Source organism: Lissotriton vulgaris, chromosome 3_1 (genome assembly GCF_964263255.1).
Source record: "Lissotriton vulgaris chromosome 3_1, aLisVul1.2, whole genome shotgun sequence".
In the NCBI taxonomy this organism is placed as follows: domain Eukaryota; kingdom Metazoa; phylum Chordata; class Amphibia; order Caudata; family Salamandridae; genus Lissotriton; species Lissotriton vulgaris.
Genome location: NC_141689.1, coordinates 1,475,784,796 through 1,475,809,851, shown reverse-complemented (window position 1 = coordinate 1,475,809,851; position 25,056 = coordinate 1,475,784,796). Strand labels below are relative to the sequence as shown.

Genomic DNA, 25,056 nt, shown 5'->3' with positions numbered 1-25,056 from the left:
ATGCACCTTTAGTCATAAATAATCACTTCTGCACTGAGATGTCCATGACAAATATGAACGGAATACATCTGGATCTGGGAATGTAATTTTAGATTTAGGGAGCAATGATCAGACAATGCATTGGCATGTAGAAATAGGCCAGATGGTATAGGACACAGTAATGGTCATGCAACTGTTTCCTGTACACTAAGTAGATCTTAACAGAAAAGAGATGTGTTCTAGAATAGTGTATGTAAAAATGGGACAAAGCTGTGCCTCTTCAATCAGTTATCGAGTTTCATATCAGGCCCTAGACAAATATATGACATTTAAGTACAAGATGAGATACAAAGGCATTTAAATTCCAGAATTGTTCGAAACAGTATGTATTACTACTCAAACAAAACACAGATTCTCTTGCCGTCATAAAGGGGTTCCAGAGGTCCAATGAACGCTCATGTGGATAGTTTGCAAATATGATATGGTACTAATTTTATATGAAAATGCATCTATAATGTATGCAATATCAAAATTAAGTGAACTTTTTTTTAAAGTTTTGTACTTTAAGGAATCCACGTAGTAAACGTATCTTTGTGAATTAGAAATACTGTAAAGAAAAGCCTGGATTACTTCCTTCTACGGCTAAAACAATCGGCTCTAAAAGTGTATCAGGCTGAAATCCTAGAAAGGATTTAATTAACCTCCATCACCCTCATCTTAAAGAAGCACAATTTATTTTCCAACTTCTAAACATAAGAACTATCATCACAAAAAGATTAAGTGCTTCCAATGCCATTAAGCAGTTCTTAGAATAGCAGGTTAACAAAGTGCCTCTGACTAGGTACATGCAATCATTTATAATAAGAATGTACGGCATATTAGATCAGAGACACAATATATGCAACTTTCTTATCTAGCTCATTCATCTAAATGGCACAACCATCTCACAGCGCCCTTCCATTACAGCATTCGAATATTAACTCAACAGTGTTGCTCACTACTATTCATCCGCAACTCCCTGAGGCACCTCTCTTCCACCTCAATCTTCTAAATTACTTACTCATCTCATGGGGCTCTCCAGCTTCAAACTTCCAATTTCAGCTTGGCAATATTGTCTGGAGTTGGCATCAACAACTCCCCGAAGCACCTCCTGGATAAACGAGTCACCTCCTGGGATATTCAGGAGTAGTACAGATAGGAAGAGCTCTGTCAGAAAACCACAAACTCAACAATAAGCCTTATTAGACAATGCCTTATGGATCTAGAATTCACGGCCACCTGGTTCCTTGATCTTTGTTTGGTGTGGACTACGAGAGTGATACCAACGTACATGGAAAGTGAAACATGGCCCCTCTTATACTAATGGGTAGGAGAAGTAAAAAAAAGTGGGTTATGGCTGAAAATAAAACACTAACAGGGGAGGAGTCAAGAGGCCTGCAGAGGCAAACACTAATCGGGAGCTATTGAACTAGGCCCCTTGGTTTTCTCTGCAAATTCAGTCCATAAAGAAGAGCAGCAGAAACACAAGTGCGACTCTGGCGAGCAGATTATGACACGGAGTCCAAAGAATCTTACAATACATCACTAAAGCATTATCATAAGGATTAAAACTGCTTAGAGGGAATTTTTTCCAGAGCAACTTGAATCAACTAACTCCTCCTCCTGGGAAATTCCCAAACTTGCAGTTTTTTTAAACCCTAAAGTTTGCGGTCAGATTTCCGTATTCTTTCTGGAAAAGATTCTAAAAATCCATACCGCTCTGTCCGTGCCTCTGGCAGACACACCACTATGTTCAATAGCAGAATGATCTGGCCCATCCCATTCTTTTGCCTGTAATTCCATTAAATGTCGGCCTTTCTCCCCTTAAACAAATTTGGTGGGCCCTTTCGCTCTGTAAATCAGGGTCTACTGCAGATCAGTGCCTTCCAGCTATCCTTAGCATGGCTAGCGAGGTTATTGCTCCAGTGTATGTTTTAATGGCTCCTTGGCCTCAGCAAAAGTTCCTCCCTACTGGAAAAGGGCTAAGGTGGTCCCTCTGTTAAAAAAGCCATATGCTAACCCTAAGGTTTTGTCCCAACTTTCAGCCTATAATTCTTTAGCCTGTTGCGTCCAAAATTAGAGGTAAATTAGTAAATACTCAGCTGACTTCATACCTGGAAGATAATTCCTTCTTGTATTACACGTAATCAGGATACCTCAAGGTCATAGTATGGAAATAGTCTTTATGATCTCCAAAAGAGCTATTCAGAATAATGTTGGACAGGGGCGTGGCCAGCAAGATGGCCGATTGGTTGCATTAGTGAAGTGCTCCCAGCCGGCTAACGGCATCCTGCAGGATCCTCCCTGCCCCAAAGTGCATTGGAGCTCCAGATCGCCTGGGATTTGTGGGGAACCCAGCAGGAAAGCATACTACCCTACGGCAGGCTCTGGGGCACCTGCAAGACCCCTGACTGCTGGGAGGAGTGCTGAGGCCTGACAGCACAGGCCGACAACGTGGTTGGCAGAGACTGCAAGGCTAGTTGGTGCCTGGCCGGAGCCTTGGGGACTTGGAGGAAACGATCCAGGAGCTAGACTTTGGCTGGGGCCCTCCAGTTAAGTGACATTCTGGAGCTAGCTCCACCAAGCGAACTCAAACACTGCCGCAAGGTGAATGCACCTGCATTTACCTGGAACTGCGGCGGTGAGGCCCTGGTTTCTGGTTGCGGACCGAAGCTGCGCCAACACGTACAATTGTAGCTCTCCTGACGTTTCAATGAAGAAAAGGGGAGGCAGGGAGTGGAGAGCCTGTGAGGAGAGCAACCAGTGGTGTGGAGGACCAACCGGGTGCTTGTCGCTAGGTGAGTAGGCTAAGTGGTGTAGTAGTCGCGGCAGTGCAGCCTGGGAACCTGGCCGAGGTGCAGGACTGCGCCGGCGCTTAACCCATCTGGAGTACCCATAAGGAGACGGGGAGCCCCAACACAGAGTACTGAAGGAGCCTATAGTATCGTCGGGTTTGCCAGGTAACTAGAATGATCTGAGGAGATGGTGTGAGCAGCAAGCCTTGACTGGAGACCTTGTGGGCCTGATTGTTAAGAGATAGGCTCCCAGGTGGCGGGGGGGGGGGGGTTTAGTATTTGCTGGGCCAAGCCGACTACCCTCCCTGGTGGCAAACTGCTATAGCAGTGGTATCACCTGAGGTAAGGGGGGCCCAACTAGAAGCATTAAGAGGCCTGCGGCCTTTTCTGTATACTCCCTCCTACCAATAAGGAAAGACAATATACAAACTGGAAAAGACTTTGCTGGGCCCCACCGGCTAGCCTCCCAGGTGGCGAGCTGCTATGGAAGTGCAGTCCCCTGAGGCAGGGGGGCCCCACTGGAAGAGTTTCTGCATAATCCCACCCACCAAAGGGGAGAGAGAACACACGAACTTGGGATTGTAAGCTACACTGCCCGGAAATGCATACAGTAAGGAATTTGGAGGATCGTGGACACCGGGTGCTGGAGAGTGGGGGTGAGTCCCAGGCCCCCGATTTCGGAGAAGACATGACAGCCCTGGTATGGGGGTGTTGCGGGAGGGAATTGGCCCCAGGCGGAGGACCGCTGGTGCCTTGTACTAGACCTGGACTGGTGTCTGGTGATTGCTCTTCCCCAGTTGTAAAGCCAATTGGGGCTCAGCTGTTTGACGGTCACTGCCATTACTTATTCCTGAAGTCCCCCCCCCCCCAAGCCCAGCTCACCTGTGGACGGTATACCCCTTGCGGCCCTCACACTGTTGTAGAGGCATTGGATTTCATATTCTCCATCAGCTTGCGGCAGGTCTCGCCAGCTGTCGGCTCGATGCCACTGGTGAACTAGGGCAGCGGTGACCCCCCTGGAGGTGGCAATGGTTTGCAACAAGAAAGTGCACACTGCACAGCAAACCACCATGGACCAATTTACGGCCCAGGGCTCGGTGAGGGGTCCATAGGCGGTGGATCCGGATCGACTGGGGCACCACAGGGTCCCACTGGAGTGCAAATCCTGGCGCCATTGAAACATCCAGAGCAGCAGTGCAGGCCAAAAATCGACACAATAACCCTTGACATGAATCTACTTCGTGTTGATGTCCGCAAAGTGTGGAAAAAGCAAGAGCAACAGAAAAGCATGCCAGCGAACTTCAGTAGGCTCAAGATAATGATGGCGGGGCTAGAGGCACAGACTTAGAAGCTGGAACTAAGTGCAGAGCATGCGGAAGAAAAGGCCTGCAGGTGTTATTTGCGGTTCGTGGGATTTCCTGAACAGGCTGAAGGCTCCACAGTGGAAGCGTTTTTAAAAGAATGGCTTAGGGGGCAGCTTCCAGACATTGATTAGTCACCGTTTTTTGTAGTAAAGAGGATGCACAGAGCACTTGCGCTGTGTGTATAAATAGGAGGTATCCCCGACTAACGTTCCTAAATCGGGATCACTATATTATTTGAAAAGACAGAAATTTAGGAACATGAATTACAGGTGGACCCAAACTGACAGAGTACTGACTATGGATTAACAATACACACTAGAGCATGTAGTTAAAAGATGCTTTATTTAATTATATTATTATAGATCTAACCTTCTAACATTCATTGATTTAGATCCAACAATTATTCTCATGTTGTGCACTTTGTAATTTTTATATGTCACAATACATTACAGTGCAGATATACAGTTCATTACTAAATCCAAAAGATACAAAAATGATAATTATTAATCAGAAAACATGGCTAAAAATAGATTATAGTTGCTACTATAATCTATTTTTAGCCATGTTTTCTGTAATGAACTGTATATCTATACTGTAGTGTATTGTGACATATAAAAATTACAAAGTGCACAACATGAGAATAATTGTTGTGAGCACTGGCGCTGCCACCCCCGCCTGTGGGTGCTCCCAGAACCATCACCGAGAAGCTACTCAATTATAGAGACCACAATGCTATGCTGCAGTAGTTGCCCAGGAGAGGCAAACTTGACTTTGGTAACCACACAATCAGAATATTTCCAGACTACGAAAGGGCAGAGCAGCAATCCTTTGTCGGGGTCAAGCAGAAAGCTGAGAGCGATGGGACTCCAAAATATGTTACTATTACCGGCCAAGCTAAAAGTTATACATGATGGCCGCTCGCATTTTTTCACATCAGCTGAAGATTTCAGGGACTGGCTGGAGGTTCAATGCGCAGACTGGACCGGGCCTGGCAGACGAGGGAGCACTGAAGTCAGACTTAATGGAGCACATGGAACAAGCACAAGAATCAGGAGGAAAAGCAGGCGAGGGAGGCGCTCAAGATCTGGGGAGAGGGTAGTGGTTCGGCATGATAGAACGCTACATCTGAAAACAGAAGAGGAAGGAACGTGACCAGGCCGGGGCTCTGGTGGGGTACGTCACGTCAGCTGAATCAACTGGGTGCGGTTCGGAACAGTTGGACGGGGTTGCAGATTCCCAGAAGTGAACTGCCTTAATACTGCCACTGTGTTTCTAGAAGCTCTTTTGCCTCTTGGACCATGATGGATTGTCATAGTCTGAGATGTATCTTTTTCACATAATGAACAAGTGATGGATAGGCCAGTGCATGCGGCTGTGCTTGAACGTAGTGGCTTGAATTAAATGCATAATTCCTAAGAATGTACCTGTTTTTCCATTTTGAAAGGTTACTGGGTTGTAAAATTTTGCTTTTGGGGAAGGAACCTTGGGAGGGACTACTAAGCAGGCAGCAACTCTCAACTGTATGACGTTGTCGACATTCCTCCCACCCCAGAACTAAATACCCTGGGGGGCTGGTGTTTCTCTCATTACAGTGGGAGACTGAGGAAATGTGAAGTGGAGTAAATGGCTGCTTAGTGTGAGTGCATGAGTGTTAGTAGCAGGGATCCCACAGCAGCTACACAGTAACTGGGGCCTGCCCAGGACGCCGGTTCTTTGGTCTAGCCCTTGGGAGAAAAATGCTGCTTCTAGTGCAGGAACGTTGTTGTTATGTTGAGCAGGGATTGAGCTATTTCGTGAAGCGTTATAGAACACACACCAGTCAGACGTAATGAGATCCACAGGGCTATGTTGCAGGAGACACCTGACAGAGAAGAAGCTCAAACTACTAAAGAAGTGGTGGGGTCAGTTAAATTCTTGGACATATTCTTCCTATCCCGGGGGATTGCAATCTGGGTAGTACTCAGATGCCCATTTCAACATCTTAGTCACACGCTGGACATCGAGGAGAGGTACGCCGGTTGCATGGGTGATTAGACGCATCAAAATGTGCTTCTTAACGTCTACACTCCCAACACAGATGATGGGGACATTGTTAAAGAATCAACTTCCTCATTATGTTGGCATCATACACTCTGGGGCGGAGACTCCAACTGTGTACTAGAGGGTACGATGGACAGACACCAGCCCAGACTGGGTATCAAGCCTAATATGAATGTCAGTCCAGTTGAGACTATGCACAAAATGAAGTGTAAAGACATATGGCAAGAATTACATCCACTGGAAGTGGCGCTGTCCTATTATTCCCCCACACATCAAGCACATAGTAGATTAGATTGTTTCCTCATGGCAATAGAAGGGGTACTGAATATTCGGGGGTGAGCTATCAAGTCCATTTATTTTCAGACCATGCACCCCTCCTTTTAATGTGCTCTGGGCAGACAGAAGCCACCTATCCCTCTATGGACACTGTGACCTGAGTCGCTGGGAGATTCGGAGTTCACAGCAGGCATGCAGGTGGTCTTGCAGAGCTATTTCAAGGAGAATTAGAACACCATAGAGACAAGAGGGTCGAGTGGTCTGCCTGTAAAGCGGTGATATGAGGGGAATGTCTCAGGAAGATATATGGCACTCGGAAACAGCTCTAAAGGAAATTGGCGGAGGATGAAGCCGACCCGACTCAGCTTCAACTAAAAGTAAGGGGTGGGGAGGAAGGGCATATAGTGCTTAGGAATCCCCAGACAGGTCGCTGAAATCTGAAACCGGCTCATTAGACATGTGCGACAGGACTATCGTCTGAGATTGCTCGGGAAGGAGATCAATCGGTCGGTCGCAGCTTTTGAAGAGGGAGAGACCACACCCCTTAACCTCTCTTTGACAAGGGCAGATGGGCTGGTGGTTATGGGCAAAGCTGCAATCAATCTGACTGACCAACCATCTGGCAGGAGTCTATAAAGCACCTCTAGATTAAGAAATGTGCCACATGGCGCTGTTTCTAGACCAGATTGCGCTCTCTTGACTGACAATGGAGAACAGAGAAGAGCTACAGGGAGAACTCTAACTGGTGGAACTACAGTTGTCACTCAGAGGTATGGCAAGTTGAAAATGCCCGGGCCTGGATGGACTCCTAGTGGAGATCTACCAGGTTTATAACGCTGAACTCTTCCCTAAACTGCTGGCTACATTTCAGGAAGCCAAAGCAATTGGTATCCATTTTGACCATATGTAGGAGGCGCTCATAGTCATGCTACCTAAACCTGGGCTCATATTGCCCATTATCTATGCTAAATGTTGATGTCAAACTGCTGGCAAGCGTAATGGCTGCACGACTGGGTCGAGGGATCTCTACGTTGATCCAAGCTAATTAATGTAGGTTCATAACGGGAAGAGGCATCCAGATGAATCTTCGGAGGCTCTCACATGTCTTACATGCCACAAGATCTACGAGAGAAGAGGCAGGGCTAGTGGCTTTAGGCATAGAAAAAGAGTTTGATACCCATTCCTGGGATATCTGTGGGAAGTGCTCTGAAGAACGGGCTTCGGCCCACAGTATTTGGCTTGGATACGTCTGTTATACAAGGCGACGGGGAGTTGGTGCGCACAGGCTGATAGGTCTCAGAGACCTTCAAAATCGAGAGGGATACAAGTCAGGGGTGCCAGCTGTCCCCGCTCCTATTTGCCCTAGTCATGGAGACCCTGGAACTCTGAGGGACCAGCTGGGCGATTGGTGGATTCAAGTAGGTGACAACCAACGTAGTATCAATGTATGTAGATGAATACTCGGATATATGTGACTGACCTATTTCGATCTGTACCACAGTTGTTAACCTTACGTCCAAGTGTGGGAAAGTGCCAGGTCTCCAAGTAAACCAATACCTAGGTATTCAGGTAACACCTGATGATCACTTACAACTTCATTTAAAAATGGACCGGATTGTGCGAGATCTTACTCGTTCTGTGGCATTCTGGCTACCGCTACCTACCTACCGCTGTCGATCACGGGACAAGTAGCCCTTAGTAAAATGGTGCTGCTGCTGAGATGCTTTGTATGTCATGCAGAATTCCTTTTGCACCCTGCCCAGCACTTTCCTTCGACAACCTGATATCATTGATCTAGGTGGGTAAACGCAGTGGAGTAAAATTAGACACACTCAAACTGGACTTGGAGGACAGAGGTCTCAGCCTCCCTGATCTCCACTTATAGTATCTGGCGGGAGTATTACAGTATGCAGCACTATGGTGAGAGGATGAATCCAATAGAGAGAAGAAGCTGTTAGTTTGGTTGGTGACTGTCTGACTGTCTGACCTACCGAAGATACTAACGGGGGTATGGAGGACCCCGACGGCTATCCCTAGCATAGTGACTCAGGTTGTGCAAGGGCAGTGACCCATCTGCTGAAACGTGCACCACACTCTAGAGTGCTCCCACTTTGGTGGCTCACGCCCTTCTGGCGTATGAAAAACTATGAATGTAGCTTGATGGATAGAGGGGCAATGACGGAATGCTGGGGACCTGTATGTAAACAATGCCATTATAACGTTTGACAAGGCAAATGAACTGTTTGGGTTGGGACAGGGCCAGTACCAGCATTACGCTGCTCTATCACACACAGTCCAAGAAATATGGACACGTTTCCCTGATGAGCCAAAGGAATCCCAGGTGTTCTATTTGACCCAGGTTTGCACAGGGGCATCTTGTCCCGTATATGCTGCTCTGAAGGGAGATAGGCCAATCGATTTTACCAGGACTTTCTCCCTGTGAGAGAAAGACCTTGATACCCCACCTACAGATGGGGAGTGGCAGAGGCCCAGAGCATAGGTGCCGGAGACTGCTAGTAATGCTCAATTAGAATTACCGCAATTCTACTATTTCCTCAGGGCATATTTAGCCCCTAAGAGGCTTAGTAGCTTTTACCAAACACGTGCAGCTGACAGTCTGTGGTGCGGCGTGTCCCGGCTGGTTTTGTACACGTCACGTGGAGCTGTAGGGCAATACAACAATACTGGGAGCAAGTCACCTTCTCAGTAACTCAACTAACAGGGATGCATGTGGTCTGGTCTATCCGGCACTGTCTTCTCCCACTCCCCAAGAAAAGAGGGAGGATGAGTTATAGGTCCCCCCTTCTTTGTCTTTCGCTGACCAGGTGACGCATCACCATTAACTGGACACGGAGAGCGCCCCCGACTCATGGCAGGTGGCAAATGGGTGTACTGGAATGCACATAGTGGAGGCAGTATGATTACAGGAAGTCAGCAGGGTTGAAATTGCAGAAGAGATCTTGAGAGGTGGAAGAGATGGGAAGGGACCAGAGAGACAGGAAAAAGACTGCAGCTGGGGATTTGACAGGTCAGGGACGAACTTCCCCCCACCACCTCCACTCCACATAACCAAAGATCAGTTTGATTAACCCCCTTATGTGTGTCGTATCTGTCTTTGTGTGGTACTTGTGATGGATGCCGATAATATAGTGAGTAGTATCTATGGGTATGTGTGCTGTGCCGTAGCAGGTGGTTCCTTTTTATGTTTCTTTAGTAAGCGTGCCCCCTGAACTTTGTCCCCTTTGTGCTTTCATGCCCCACCCACCATGTTGCACAGAACCATTATCCAAGGATCCTTTGACGGCAGGGTTTTCGCCCGTACCCCCGAAACTACTGTAATCATACTGCTAAATGTTATTTCTTTTTTCCATGCTTGAAAATGTCAATAAACATTTTTTTTTTTAAATACAATCATGTTGGACAAAAAGGAAAGTGCTGCTCTTTGATCTGAGAATGATCTATCAATGGCATCTGATTTGGTATCTCACCCCATTCTATTACAACTCTTTTCTGAAGTTGGCATTGGTGAGACTGCTTGGGGATGGCTCAAAACCTTTAAGGGTAGAGAACAAGAAGGGTGGGTTGCTCAGTCTGCATCATCAGAAAGGAAGCTTTTTATCAGGGGACCTCAGGGCTCTTCTCTGAGCCTATGTTATTCAACATCTATCTGGTCCCCGACCAAATCAATAAAATATTATGACCTTAAAACGCTCTAGTATGCTGATGACCCTCAGCTTCTTCTGACAGTCAATCCCTCTTCCTCTATAACAGCAGAGTCCTTAAAAGCTTGCCTCCCTGTTTATCTGCATTTAATGAAAGAAAGACACATGGTATGCAATGCGGATAAAACTGAGATTGTCCTATTTGGCCACACGGGCGAGGAATGGCTGCCTAGCTGTTGGACAGGGACTTGCCTCCCCCTCTGGACCCTTCATCATTGGTCAGTAATCTGGATGTAAAAATAGATGCTAAGCTGTCATTATCTCAGCAAATCAAGTCTGTTGCTGACTCCAGTTTTTCTCTACTTAGATGCCCAGTATACCATTAGAAGAACTAGGCACTATCAGCCCTCCAATTCCCTGCACTCAGTAACTGCCTTGCTAGTAACCACCCCGAGATTTCACTGGGTAAGATGTGGACATCTACCTTTTATGGTTCTGGCTGGTGGCGAATGTTATCTGCTTCCTTTTTCACTATGCTTCACCTCTCACAAACCATCATTCCGTAAAGTACTATAAGTGCATTTCTTTTTAACACAGTAGCACATTCCACTGCTTTCCTCTCCTTAAGCAGACAGCACTAGGGCTGTTCTTGGAGTAGCCATGAGCTTTATTAACCCCTCTCGTTCAAAGCGTTTTTGGCAGCATGTAGACATCCAACAATATGTCAAACCAGAGATTTGTTGTTTGTACAGAGTTCTGTCTACTGTGTTCGGTAAGAGGTTGTTTTAACGTGGAGTACATCTAGGGCACTATTACAGCTATTTAAAGCATATCCCAACTGTGTGCGGGGGTGGGTGTGTGTACTATGTTCTGATTTAAGTATACTGTTAGGCTATCCTCTTTGCCTCTTACATTAATGGTAAGGGGAATCCACAGCCCTCTCAGCGGTGTCACCAAATAGAAACAAGCATTTGCAATGCAATAGGTCTCGCATTTGCAAGAGTTGGAGCTATTGGCATTGTAAATGACAATGCCTTTTATTCTTTTGTTTTGAAAATCTACAAGCCATGCATAAACATGCACTTTGTATGTATAGTCCTTGCTTACGAGAAGCAAGGCTGTCAGTAAAAGAGACTGCCAACTTTGCTTCTCATAAGCAAGGACTACAATTACAAAGTGCTTGTTTACGTACAGCTTGCAGGTTTTCAAACGCTTTTAATAAAAGGCATTGCCATTTACAATGCTAATAGCTCAAACTCTCGCAAATGCAAGACCTATTGTATTGCAAATGCTTGTTTTAATGAACTGTGCAACTACAGATTTGACTCTAGGGAGTCCCCGCCTGTGGCGGCGCAGAGTACTGTGAGCCACATCATCCCAATGCTAGCCGTGCCAGGGGAAGGCCAGATTCCGACAGAGACGGGTATCCCTGAGACAACATAAAAGGAACAGTTCCACAGTGTCAGGAAGCCACACGAGCCCTGTGAGCCACGGATTTCTCAAGTCACCAGAGCCTGTGGCCAGGCAGAGAAAAGCAGTGAGCCATGGTGGCACTGAGCTACCTTAGACCGTGGCAGGGCATCCTTTTAAGATGAAGTTTCGTGCAACTCTGTCTTAAATGCACCAAAATGATTACAAACACAAAATTGTTTTTCCCCCAAGGACTTGCAAGTCTAATAGGCACCAGAGAGGCACCAGTGCCACCGCATTCACACTTATAAACATTTGCATAGCTCCCACGCGGTTGTCTCTTGAGAGGCGCTGCATCAGCTGTGCGTTTTCCTGCAGACCCCGGCCAGTATGAACTAGCTGTAGTGCAGTGTGAGGGCAGCAGCAGCCCAGAACCCTCTGCGGAGGACGCCCCCTGACCAGCTGTGCGGGGCTAACAGAATGCGGGTGGGATATTAAGCCGGCCTTTGATTAGTAATTACAGTTATATGGGAATCCCAGCATATGACATGATAATCCACATTTGTAAAGCGGCACAATCACCCGTAAGGGTCTCTAGGCACTGGGGGCCGTCTGGAAGATTAAGCAAGCTATTGCCCAGAGTCATGATGGTAATTTGGAAACGTCACTATTGATGCCAAGACCCTCCAGAGATCAGCCCCAGCCCGCTTTGAGTCCCTCTGAAGCCCCCTTGAAGGGATTCCTCAGATCTTGCGGTTGTCAAAGTGCACATAAATCTGAAAGGCGCTGCTTCCGAGCGCTCCATAAAATCATAGCTCCCCGCCCCTTCCTCCGGGAGAGCCCCCTCTCCTGACCATTCACCCACTCCCCACCTTGTGTTAATTTCTAGGCAGATGCATTCAGGGGCCGGCGGCGCTCAATGGGGCTGTGTGGCAGCCGCCCCTAATTGGCGTTAAAGCACTCAGTACTTGGGAGCATATGCGGGTAGGGGGCTCCCAAATCCCATCGAGCAGCGCACCCACCCGCAGGACCCTCAACCCGGAGTGGAAAGGCAGAGCAGAAGCTGAAAGTGTTAGGGTGTGAGGGAGCGGGAACTGGTACAGACCGAGGGACATTACCCCTTGCATTCCGCAGGTGTGGAGCAGGAAGGGGATTAATGGAGACCTGCCTTCTACAGGCAGAGAAATCTCGCTATAAGCCCCACAGGCCAGGCCACGAGGAAGGGCCAGTTGTTCTGCAATCTGGCTCTGCAGTACAAATGGGAAAGGGTTGGGGGGATGCGCACCCCATGAGGCCATCGATGGAAGGACATTACCCCTGCATTCCACAGACGGAGCCCAGTGAGGGGGGTTCATGCACAGGTGCCCTCTACAGGCAGAGACATCGCGCTATAAGCCCCACAGGCCAGGCCAAGAGGAAGGGGCAGTGGCTCTGCACTCTGCAGTACAAATGGGAATGGGTGGATGCGCACCCCATGGGGGTCCTCGATCGAGGGACAGTGGTTTGGCTCCCCTCAGGCAAAGAACCCGGATGGGATTTTGGCGAGCTGCACTGTGCAGGCAGGGCCTAATGAGGGCTGCGGGCATCGGACTGAGCGCCACACAGGCAAAGCCCCATAGAGGGTGCTTCAAGGCTTTGCGCCCGCATGCAGGGGCCCAATGGGGTGTGAGGGGTCTCAATACCTCAGAGAAGGTCTGCTTGAATCTCACAGGAAGGGCCATGAGAGGCTGGAAGAGAGTCCCAGAGGATAAAGGCGGTGGTCTCACCCGGCATAAAGAGGCCACTAAACAGGGTGCATCCAGCTCAGAGAGCTTGCAGTGAAGTCTGCCCAACAGGTGGATCCAAGGAAGACAGGATCTCGCACAGCTGATGCAATCTTTTTTCCTCCTAAAACAGTTTAAATGGTAACGTTTGTCTAAGGCTATAAGAGTAAATACATTTGCCATTCAGGTCAGAGTGAGCATTGGAACTTCAGACTGAGGTGAGCTGGGGCAGAGCAGAAAGTGTGTCTCTCGAAGAAGAAACCTAGGTTGGGATCCCGGCTCCCCACTTCATCAGCGTGTGTGATTCTTGGCCTATCGCGCCTCCTTGTATACAGCAACATTCGCAGCTCTTTAAAATGTAAATAGTCTTATCTAGCTAATTGAAAGCTTAGAGCGCATCAAATAAAGTTGGTAGACACTACTGAGAAACGCTGCAAGCAAATGCCGACCACAACAAGCAACGTACCTTTCTTGGATTGAGTGTTTCCGGTCCCTCTGCACGGGCGAGACACAGGAAGCCAGGCTCGACTGCCTGCTTTAGGGCGGGCCACCAGCACATACAGGAAGCAGACGGGAGCCTACCCCGCGCTCCTGTGAAGGGAAGGGAGCTAGCCGCCTACGAATCCCGTGCAGCGCCACTACCGCAGGACAGGACGAGAGGAGTATGAGAGACCCGGTGAGTGGGGGTGTCGGGGCACATTGACGGCTAGACTGATAGACGAAGTCATTAGGCACGTTCACAACACCAGAGCTGCAGCGCCAAGGAGAGTCTGAACACGTGATGAGAGCCCGCCAGCTGAAGCGCTTCCTCGAGGTGAAATCGCCGAGGTTATGCGCGTAACCACCCCCTCTCAGCCATTCCGAGGAAACCCACAACAATAGGTCTTTCGCTGGAGCAGCGCTATGCGCTGCTAACACCAGCGAGACCTAATAAAAAGCACCAATCACATTAGTTCACAACAGCTGAACGGAAGCGCACAGGAGAGTGTGCACAGGGCCAGCAGAAGCGGCAGTGAGGCGGCTTTTTACATAACTTGTTGATTTTAATTAATTCCATAACATGAAAGCCATCGTAGAAATGATATATTGTAAGCCGTTCTTTTAACCGTAATGGTGTCAGCGACAAGAAGGGTTACGAAGTTTGAGACGTGGTAATGCTTTGGAATTTAAAAGCAACCAGTCCCAGTGAGGCGGCTTTTAACGTACCTTTGCGACTTTTGACACCGTGGTTAAATAAAAATCACCAAGCACATTAGTTAACAACATCTGGACTGAAGCGCACAGGAGAGTCTGCACACGGCCAGCAGAAGTGCGTGCCACTTGCCTAAAATAATTAGAGACGCGGACGTCATTAGGCGCGATCACAACAACAGATCTGCAGCGCCCTGGAGAGTCAAGTGCGTGCAACTTGCCTAAAAAAAATGCGAGGCACAGAAGTCTTTAGGCGCGATCACAACAACAGATCTGCAGCGCAGATCTGCAGCGCCCTGGAGAGTCAAGCGCGTGCCGCTTGCCTGCAAAAAAAAAAGCGCGTGCCGCTTGCCTGCAAAAAAAAAAAAGCGCGTGCAACTTGCCTAAAAAAAAAATAAAAAAAAAAAAAAGAAGAAGGAGACACGGAAGTCATTAGGCGCGATCGCAAAAACAGATCTGCAGCGCCCTGGAGAGTCTGCACACGTGATGCAAGCCTGACTGCAGAAGCGCGACCTCGAGATGAAATCGCTGAGGTGAAGCGCGTAACCACCCCCTGTGCTCCATTCCCGGCAAACCCACAACAATAGGTCTTTCGCTAACACCAGCAAGACCTAAAAATAAGTCAAAGGTTCCTAGGAGTATGTCCCATCTTAAGCATGTTAAGGACACAGATGTAGGTAAAACACAAGCAAAAAGCCAGTCTTCACATGCATGACACCATACAGATATAATAAATGTGTGGGGCACACACCCTTCCTCTTTACTTACGTTAACATATTTTCAATATTTGTATAGTACCTCCAAACATTAGAAAGGGTACCAAAGAATTCCTTAATCAGGGCACCATTTACAAATGCTTGGTGGGCTTTATGGGGGCCAGGGGGGAAAGGGAATCAAAGTAGGTCTAGGTATATTTGTATCAAGTATCAGAATATTATGAGTGGCCTTTTAAGCATGAAAATCCAACAACTTCTACAGCAATGGTCTTTCTTAATTCAAAATATGTATTAACTACTTAGACCTACAGCAGAAACTATTCCTAGTTAGCTCAATAATGGGGTGGGTTTATTGAGTGGGACAGAGCTTCCTTGGATTAAAAGATGCCTTTAGGGCAACAGTGTGGTCACTGCAAGAGAGAATTTATGTAACTATCGTTGAAGAAAGTTTAGTCAAAATGAAACAGTTGTTCACATTCACTAGAATGTATATACCATTTGTGTGCAGTTTTTTTTAATACAGAAACTATTTTATGGACAGGATTAGAATTATGTGACTCTTACATTAAATAATGCATTGAAATATTTTCTTAGCTAGGAATTACCATATGGAACTGATTATCATACTCACTAATAAAACCAAATAAGTCGGAGGATAAAATTGTTGCTAAAATGTCAATTATTTAAAGCCTTCATCATCTACAACTTAATAAAGCTCTGGAAACAGTGTTTTCTGCCTTAGCCCTGTTTCAAGATACTGTCATTTTGTCATTTTTATTCATTCACAGTTTCAACAAGCATAGGCAAAGTCAATAGGGGGTGTCCCACTTGTGGGACACCCCGCGCCGCACGGCCACCAGCTGCTGCGTGTGCCCCAAACCTTGCTCGCTGCCTGCCTCGCTGCCGGCTGCCGGCTGACTCCGCTGTCGGGTGTTTTTGCCTTGTTTTGACCGTCATTTGTGCCTGTTGTCTATTTTTGTGCCCGTGTTAGCGTATTTTTCTCCATTTGTTTTGTTATTGTTTTTCTGTTGCAGTGTCAGCGCTTTCCTTCCCGTTTGCCCGCCTACCTCGCCGCCCTCCGTCTTCCCTCCCCGCTCCCCGCTTCCCGCCACCACTGCAGACCCCGCCCCTTTTTCCTTCTGTTCCCTCCCCGCTCCCGCCTCCCAGCTGCTCCGCCCACCCGCGCACTTGGCCTTATATGGCGACCGTGCGACGCAGGTGAGTGTGACCCACTTGTGGGACACCCCCCCGCCGCACGCCACCAGCTGCTGCGTGTGCCCCATTACCATGCTCGCTGCCTGCCTCGCTGCCGGCTGCCGGCTGACTCCGCTGTCGGGTGTTTTTGCCTTGTTTTGACCGTCATTTGTGCCTGTTGTCTATTTTTGTGCCCGTGTTAGCGTATTTTTCTCCATTTGTTTTGTTATTGTTTTTCTGTTGCCGTGTCAGCGCTTTCCTTCCTGTTTGCCCGCCTACCTCGCCGCCCTCCGTCTTCCCTCCCCGCTCCCCGCTTCCCGCCACCACCGCAGACCCCGCCCCTTTTTCCTTCTGTTCCCTCCCCGCTCCCGCCTCCCAGCTGCTCCGCCCACCCGCGCACTTCGCCTTATATGGCGACCGTGCGAACGCGCAGCGGTCACGCGCAGCGTGCGCGCAGCGGGCGCGCCAAAGGTAAGCCCGTCTGCGCCCGTCCGCGACCAGATCGCGCCCAGCGCCAGGACCCCTGGCCCACGAAGACCCCGACCTACCCGCCTGACGTACTCCGCCGCCACCCTCATCGCACTCAACACCGGCCGACTCCCAGAATGCCACCAAGCCACACCACGACGCACCCACGGACCCTTCAGCTGCCACGCCTGCAAGTTCTCCTGCATCCGGACCTGCCTCGCACCAGCACCCGCCAAGTCGAACACCAGCAGCACCCACCTCAAGTGCATCCTGCTCAACACCCGCTCCGTCCACAGACACGCCATCGAACTCTGGAACCTCCTAGACGCCACAGCCCCAGACGTTGCCTTCCTCACAGAGACCTGGATGAACGCCTCTTCAGCTCCCGACATCGCCATCGCTATCCCAGAGGGCTACAAGATCGTCCGGTGGGACCGCAACGCCAACCAGATGGGAGGAGGCATCGCCATCATCCACAGGAACACCATCCGTCTCACGACCAGCACCGACAACACCCTGACCACCGCCGAACACCTGCATTTCCAGATCCACACCGACCCGAACACCACCCTCAGAGGCACCCTGATCTACCGACCCCCGGGACCACGCACACAATTCAGCGAGGACATCGCCGACTTCGTCAGCCCGCATGCCCTCCCCTCCGCCGACTACATCCTCCTGGGGGACCTCAACTTCCACCTGGAGAACAACAACGACCGCAACACCAGCGCCCTGCTCGACAACCTCGCCAATCTTGGACTCAAGCAACTGGTGTCCACCCCCACCCACCTCGCCGGACACACACTCGACGCAGTCTTCTCTTCCAGCACAGACATCCACTTCAGCCACGCCACAGAGCTTCAATGGACGGACCACAGCTGCGTCCACTTCACCTTCAAGAGAACGACGACCCACCACCACCAGCAACAGGCCGCCCGCAGAAGCTGGAACAAGATCACAGCAGACCAGCTCGCCACCTCCCTGAGCCAGCACCCTCCTGCCAGCTCAGCGAACCCCAGCCAGGCCGCCGACAACCTTACGAAGTGGATCAGCAACTGGGCAGACGAACTCGCCCCGCTGAGGACCCCGCCCAGCAGACCCGGCAGCAAGAAAGCCCCGTGGTTCACCGACGAACTCAAGAGCTCCAAGAAGAACTGTCGAGCCCTCGAGAAAGTCTGGAGAAGGGAACCTACACCGGACAACAGGACCACCTTCAAGCTGGCCACCCGGAAACACCACCAGCTGATCCGCGCCGCCAAGAAAACTGCATTCAAAGACCGGCTGGACAACAACGCACACAACTGCAAGGAACTCTTCAACATCGTGAAAGAGCTATCCAACCCCAGCGCAGGAAACAACGACATCACCCCATCGCAAGACCTCTGCAACTCCCTCGCTTCATACTTCCACAACAAGATCGCGGACATACACAACAGCTTCAACAACCAACCAACGCACACCAAGACCGAACAACCACCCCCCAAAACCACCCTCCACGCCTGGACCACGATCAGCACCGAAGACACCATCCGCACGATGAACTCCATCCACTCCGGATCACCGACCGACCCCTGCCCTCACCACGTCTTCAACAAGGCTGACGCTGTCATCGCACCCCACCTGCGAGACATCATCAACACATCCTTCGACACCGCCACCTTCCCTGAGAGCTGGAAGCACGCCGAACTCAGCGCTCTACTCAAGAAACCCACAGCGGACCCCACCGAACTCAAGAATTACCGCCCCATCTCGCTCCTCCCGTTTCCAGCCAAAGTCATCGAGAAGACCGTCAACAAGCAGATGGCCGCCTTCCTCGAGTCGAATGGATCCCTCGACCCCTCACAGTCCGGCTTCCGAGCCAATCACAGCACCGAGACCGCCCTCATCGCCGCCACCGACGACATCCGAGCCCTGATGGACAACGGAGAAACAGCGGCCCTCATCCTCCTAGACCTCTCCGCGGCATTCGACACGGTCTGCCACCGCACCCTAGTACAGCGCCTCAGCAACGTCGGAATCCAGGACAAGGCGCTGGAATGGGTCATCTCCTTCCTCGACGGAAGAACACAGAGAGTCCGCCTACCACCGTACAAGTCAGAAGCCACCGAAGTCATCTGCGGCGTCCCTCAAGGATCCTCTCTGAGCCCCACCCTCTTCAACGTCTACATGAGCCCCCTCGCGGCCATCGCACGCCAACACAACCTCAACATAATCTCCTACGCCGACGACACCCAGCTGATCCTCTCCCTGACCAACGACCCCGCCGCCGCCAGAGCCAACCTGCACGAAGGGATGAAAGAGGTAGCCGAGTGGATGACGACCAGCCGCCTGAAACTGAACTCGGACAAGACGGAGGTCCTCATCCTGGGCTCCTCACCCTCCGCCTGGGACGACTCCTGGTGGCCTCCCGCCCTGGGCACCGCACCCAAACCAACAGACCATGCACGCAACCTGGGCTTCATCCTGGACTCCTCCCTCTCCATGACCAGGCAAGTCAACAACGTTTCCTCGGCATGCTTCAACATCCTACGCATGCCGAGGAAGATCTTCTGGTGGATCCCCACCGAGACCAGGAAGACCGTCACCCAGGCCCTCGTCACTAGCCGACTGGACTACGGCAACGCCCTCTATGCCGGTACCACCGCCAAGCTCCAGAAGAGACTCCAGCGGATCCAGAACGCCTCAGCCAGACTCATCCTCGACATCCCACGAACCAGCCACATCTCCGGACATCTGAGAGACCTTCACTGGCTCCCCGTCAACAAAAGAATCACCTTCCGCCTCCTCACCCACGCACACAAAGCCCTACACGACCAAGGACCGAGCTACCTCAACAGCCGAATCAACTTCTACGCTCCCAAACGCCACCTCCGATCAGCCAACCACGCCCTCGCCGCCGTCCCCCGCATCCGAAGAGCGACTACCGGAGGAAGGTCCTTCTCCTACCTGGCCGCCAAGACCTGGAACTCCCTCCCGACCGACCTGCGCCTGACCCAAGACCACCTCTCCTTCCGGAAGAAGCTGAAGACCTGGCTGTTCGAGCAGTAGCGGCACCCCCCCCCCCCCCCCCCCCCAGCGCCTTGAGACCCTACGGGTATGTAGTGCGCTTTATAAATGTCACTGATTGATTGAATAGGTCTCTCCTAAGCGAGGTCCATTTGCTTTGCTAATGTTTCTTATCTATATCGCAACATGGATGAAAGTAAAGATGGAAAAAATAAAACTGTATGACACAGCCAGTATTAACCGCGTCATAGCTCTTTTTTTCTCTTTACTTTCAGCCATGCTGCACTAAAGCAAGCGCTGCTGTACAATATGGCAAAAAAAAGTTGACAAAGTCAATAGATCTCGCATATTCTGGACATTTTGGCTTAGCCAATGCTTGTTTTCACTGAGAGAGCACATCTACTCCATTGAACAGGCTACGAACATGTAAACTAATAGGACCTTAGATATGCAGGCACTGGTGAGGTCTTTGTTGGGTGCCTTGATCAAAGTAACATTAGAGGTTGCTCTCTAAATTATTCTAATAAATCTTTTGAGTGTTACTGGTTGGTTATACCCCTACTATAGGAAGGGCCGTCCTTGAGTTGTACGTTTTGGTGGGGTGACGCTTACATTCAGAATGCAAAGCCCTGTTCCGGAAAAAGGCATATCTTTTTTTTCCGGGAGAAGTCTAAATCACAGCATACCGCAACACATCTGTAGGATTCCTTTTTGGGGTTCCTGCACATCTGCATTGATCTAAAAAACGATAAATTAATCTGTATGAGTCCCACTAACTCCACCCCTTGCTGAAATGTGACAGCTCTATGGCATATGCGATGCTGTTTGCCTAGAGCTTTGCAGCTTCGTCACTGCAGGCAGCCTAGAAGAAAATTGGTGAATTAAGGCTTCTTTTTGGTCAGCCCTCAAACAAATCTCTGTCTCTCTATAAACTCCTTTATGGCTAGGAACGCCTTTTGTGGAAACATTGATGTGCTAAGACAGCTTTCTGTGGTATGCTCCATCATCATGCTGTAAACCCAGCAGCAATCTGCATAGATGTACACATGGCCACACTGGCATATAAATTGATCTGAGATTTGTGGAAAGGCTAAATTGGATAGAGTGGCACAGTACACCTATCGGTCTTTCAGAGGCACTATCCGGTTGATACACTGACTAGTTTGACATTATGCCACCATCTTCGAATGTACTGCATATAAATATATCAATCATATAACTATATCATATAACTATATCTATTTTCTGCGTTCGTCAACAATCAAATTGGGAAAATTGAATTTAAATAATACCGCAATCTTGGCATACAGTCTAGTATGAACAGAAGATTTAAATTAAACAATGATGACAAAATTTCAAAACATGCAATATAGCGAATGTAGCTTGAAAACAAACTGTGAAATTTCCCATGCTTCTGTGGCAAAATAAAAACATAAATAGGTGTACAATGTACAACATAATCAAAGGCTTTCCGACAGCCGCGGATATTCCTTAGCAATAAGAGGAGAGTAGGTTTCAGTAACAAGAAAAACAAGCGCCATCAGAAGACAGCGCCAAACGTTTTACCTCAGTGTTGAATACCTAGCAAATGTGACGAGATAAGAACAAGATTTACAGGACTACTTATTACAGAAAACGAGTTTGTGGAAGACTACTGTAAACAGGGCTTTCGCATTGGGAGGTACGAACTCAAGCTGGACAGCTAAAGCAAATAAAGCCAGCAAATGGGAAGCAAGAAAACTTGAGTTACAAACCACAAAGCCATGATGGCACAATGCATTCCCAAGTCAACTTTCTGAAACTCCACAAGATGTCTTTCGCATACCACATTGCTGCACGGTCTGGCAGGCTGGGACCTATAAACCACCATTATGAAAGTTATTTGTATAACAATATGCCACTTACTCTGATGATCCTGAAGCCGTCAAAACAACCTATGCCCCAGTTAGACAAATATTCTTTTCACCACTCATCCTAGATACAACTTATTTCTGGTTTCCTCAATCTGACCAACACAAAAAGGGCAAACCATCAATCCTGACAGAACAATGTTCTAGATATTAAGACTCCTAAAGTATTCATCTTCAGTACCACTCACTGGCTAATGATCACGGGAGGTATTTCTTGACAACTTTAGTCACTTTTCTGACTAAACTCATTTCAAGAACAGTTTTGCTATACACAGAGTGAGGCCCAGATTGCTTTGATTGCTGTGCCCTGTTGCTACCGAAGGCATCTTGTCCTCCGCTCTGTCCTCCTCACCCTCGACTGCTCCAAAATGTCTATCGACCCACTTCTTGGACGCCTGCGATTACAGCGCAGCGATGGAAGATGCTCCTCCGCCTTGTAAGCATTAATATGACACACACATTTTCTAATAATGGCCACCATGAGTGGGCCCCTTTCCAAAGCACTCTTTCCCCCCTTGTTGGGAAGGGATCCAGCATTTATGTCCTGGAGTCTCAGAGACCCATCTGAGAGAGTCCACAGCAACAAGGGAGTCTAAGACAACGGAGGCCTGGGTTTTTACCCCATTAGCGCTGGGAGCACAGGACCATACACTGTGACCGGCGCACTCAATGGAACTTTTTGGACTTTGGCCACCTAGGCGGAAACTATAACCTTTCTGCATGTACTGCGGTGCCTTAGCAACCTCTGGCCGATGACATGTGGAGCTGTCCCATGCAGCTATAGAGGAGTTTGGCTCTGGTTCACCCATCGGCAGTCACCTACCCAACCGGACGTTGGACACTGTTTATCCTCGTCTCCCGTTGTGCCTCCTATACCCTCCTCCTCCCTCCATTATTCTCCTCTACCACCCCTATTCCTTCCCCCTCTCCCCTACTCTTCTCTCCCCTTGCCTATTTCTTTTCCTCATGTTTATGCTATGCTTTTGTACTCATGTAATTCCTGTAACTACACTCCAGTAACTAATGTAACTTTGTAACCATGTTCTGTAACTATGTTCTCTTGCTCATGTAAAGCGCTCTGATACCTCCGGTTCTAGCCAGCGCTATATAAAACTCAAGTCAAACAAATAAGTGTCTCTCTCAAACTATTACCAACAATAAATGAACAGCTTTCATAAAAATTCAGCCTCATGAATTGTAAGGCTACATCTGTAATAACCTTTACTAAATAGACTATCACAACAAAGTTTCTGGAGTCACCCCAAGTGCGGCAACCTTGCTTCTTTCACGCACAACTCCAGAGGTAGCACACGCATCAATACATTCTGCAGACAGTATAGCATTCCAGCAAACAGACACAAAAAACAAGTGTTCATCTTAATCACCTAGCTTTAGTTCTTTTATCAATGGAAGCAACCATACAATGGTTTGGCATGGGCGCCTAAACTCCTTTATAATCGAAAATGTATGACAGAGGCAATACCTTGAAGATCGTTAATTTGGTGGCCTTAGGGGATCCTGACACATCCCATCAAAGAATGTTGCCGCTTGAGTCTCGATCTAGAGGCACTGACAATCAAAACAATTGAGGGGTTGAACGAAGTAGCGTTCACAAGGATCGTTTCTCAACGTCAAAGAGGCTTTTGCATCACCAAGGCCAGCAGCACATTGAGGGTTGCCACTTACTACTGTCACTCGTGGCTAACAAAGGCAACAACCCCATACCGAATTTGTCTCAGCTATTTTTTTTTATTTTTTTTTACGGATTCAAAAATTTTGATATTTGAGACTCTGGACATGTGCTTTTATGGATATTTATTGTATCCGAATAAAGATTTTGAATTGTCTCAGCTGATGTGGCGTTCAACCTAGCTTCCGTTATGCCCATCAGTTTAAAGTGGTGGGACCTTTCACAAGTACCAACTTAGTCAGTTTAACTACCACGACTGAGCTGGCCTTTTGACAAATTCCGTATATTTCCGAAGTCTGTTCTACTCTATGCAACTCAGTGGAAGGGCCCAGCGAGACTTTCAGTATTCTTTCTCAATTCAAGTAACTTCACCATTTTCCAGTGAAAGGAACAGTCTCTTTGGGTATCTATACTATCTCACAACATTCTTAAATGGTATAATAGAGCGGTGCGAGGAAAATCCCGGCTGAAATTCCAAGCAGGCCCAAAACTGCAATGTTAAGTCACATGTCAGTTCCACATTCCCTGGACCACGTTTACCTTGCTAGAGCCGCGGAAAGGAGCTCAGTACACACGTGAAGCAATCAAAGTCTCATTAAACTGTTTCGAAAACACATGGAAAGCAGCCATCACTAGTACCCAATTCTACCAACGCAACATAATAGCATCCACAGGGGAGGTCAGCATTAGAACTACATCCTTAGTGTAAATAAACGAGATGCAGGCGAAAGCATGTTAGGAAGGGACAAAGCAGCACCGCAAGTGGAAGGTACCTGCAGTAAGACAGAGGGGGGGAAAGCTGCGGAGGGGCTATTTGTTAGTTCCTGCAGTCCTCTGACAAATGTGCTGTCACAAGGGAAGTGTGCAGGAAAAGAACAGCAAGGATGCACTCGACAATGGCGGCTCCCGCACAGGGCGCTCTGCATCTCCATCACTGGTTTTACAGGATTCATAAAGCAGCAGGAGGGAGGCGCCTCTCCCCCTACTTCATGCAGACATGTGCGGAGCCAAGGGTGGGGGGGGAGCAGCGCATCGGTACACGTACCGCGGCGGGCGATCCTCCAGTACTAAGCCGGCGGCTGCACCAGAAGCAGACACAGTCTTGAGCCGCCACCGCTCTGCCCGGCCCGACCGACGCAGAGAACAACGCGCGATCCGATGACGATTGCGCGTCGCCACTCAAGCTCCGCCCTCCTTACCCGGCATTGCTGATCAAAAGCTCTAGACATCCTCCGCTTACTCGTCTGCTATGAACGAGGCACGCGCGCGAGTGACCCTGGCACGCGCCTTCAGGGATTTATGCAAAACGGTACACTTTTCGTCTCCGGCATGTGCCAGTCTATTAGAACAAAGAGCATTTGGGCTTCTGTTGATTTTCTAAATTCCTAATTTCAAGTGTTTATTTATTTATTTAATGCGATTTTCTATAGCGCGAACATTACCCGAAGGTGTCAGAGCGCTTTACAAAAGAACCAGTTGCGATACATAAGGATTTAGGATTACATGAGTTACATAAAAGATACAAACAGTAAAAAAAAATAGCAAATGTATAA

At 48.8% G+C, this 25,056-nt stretch overlaps 1 protein-coding gene across 1 annotated transcript in view; it reads right to left on the bottom strand.

The window, feature by feature from the left end:
* Positions 1-24,726, bottom strand: part of SMARCAD1 (SNF2 related chromatin remodeling ATPase with DExD box 1) — an 833,806-nt gene extending 809,080 nt beyond the window's left edge. Inside the window, exon 1 of the mRNA XM_086961941.1 lies at positions 24,549-24,726. The gene's annotated coding sequence lies outside the window, so the exon portion shown is untranslated. The remainder of the gene's footprint in view (positions 1-24,548) is intronic.
* Between the last annotated feature and the right edge of the window lie 330 nt (positions 24,727-25,056).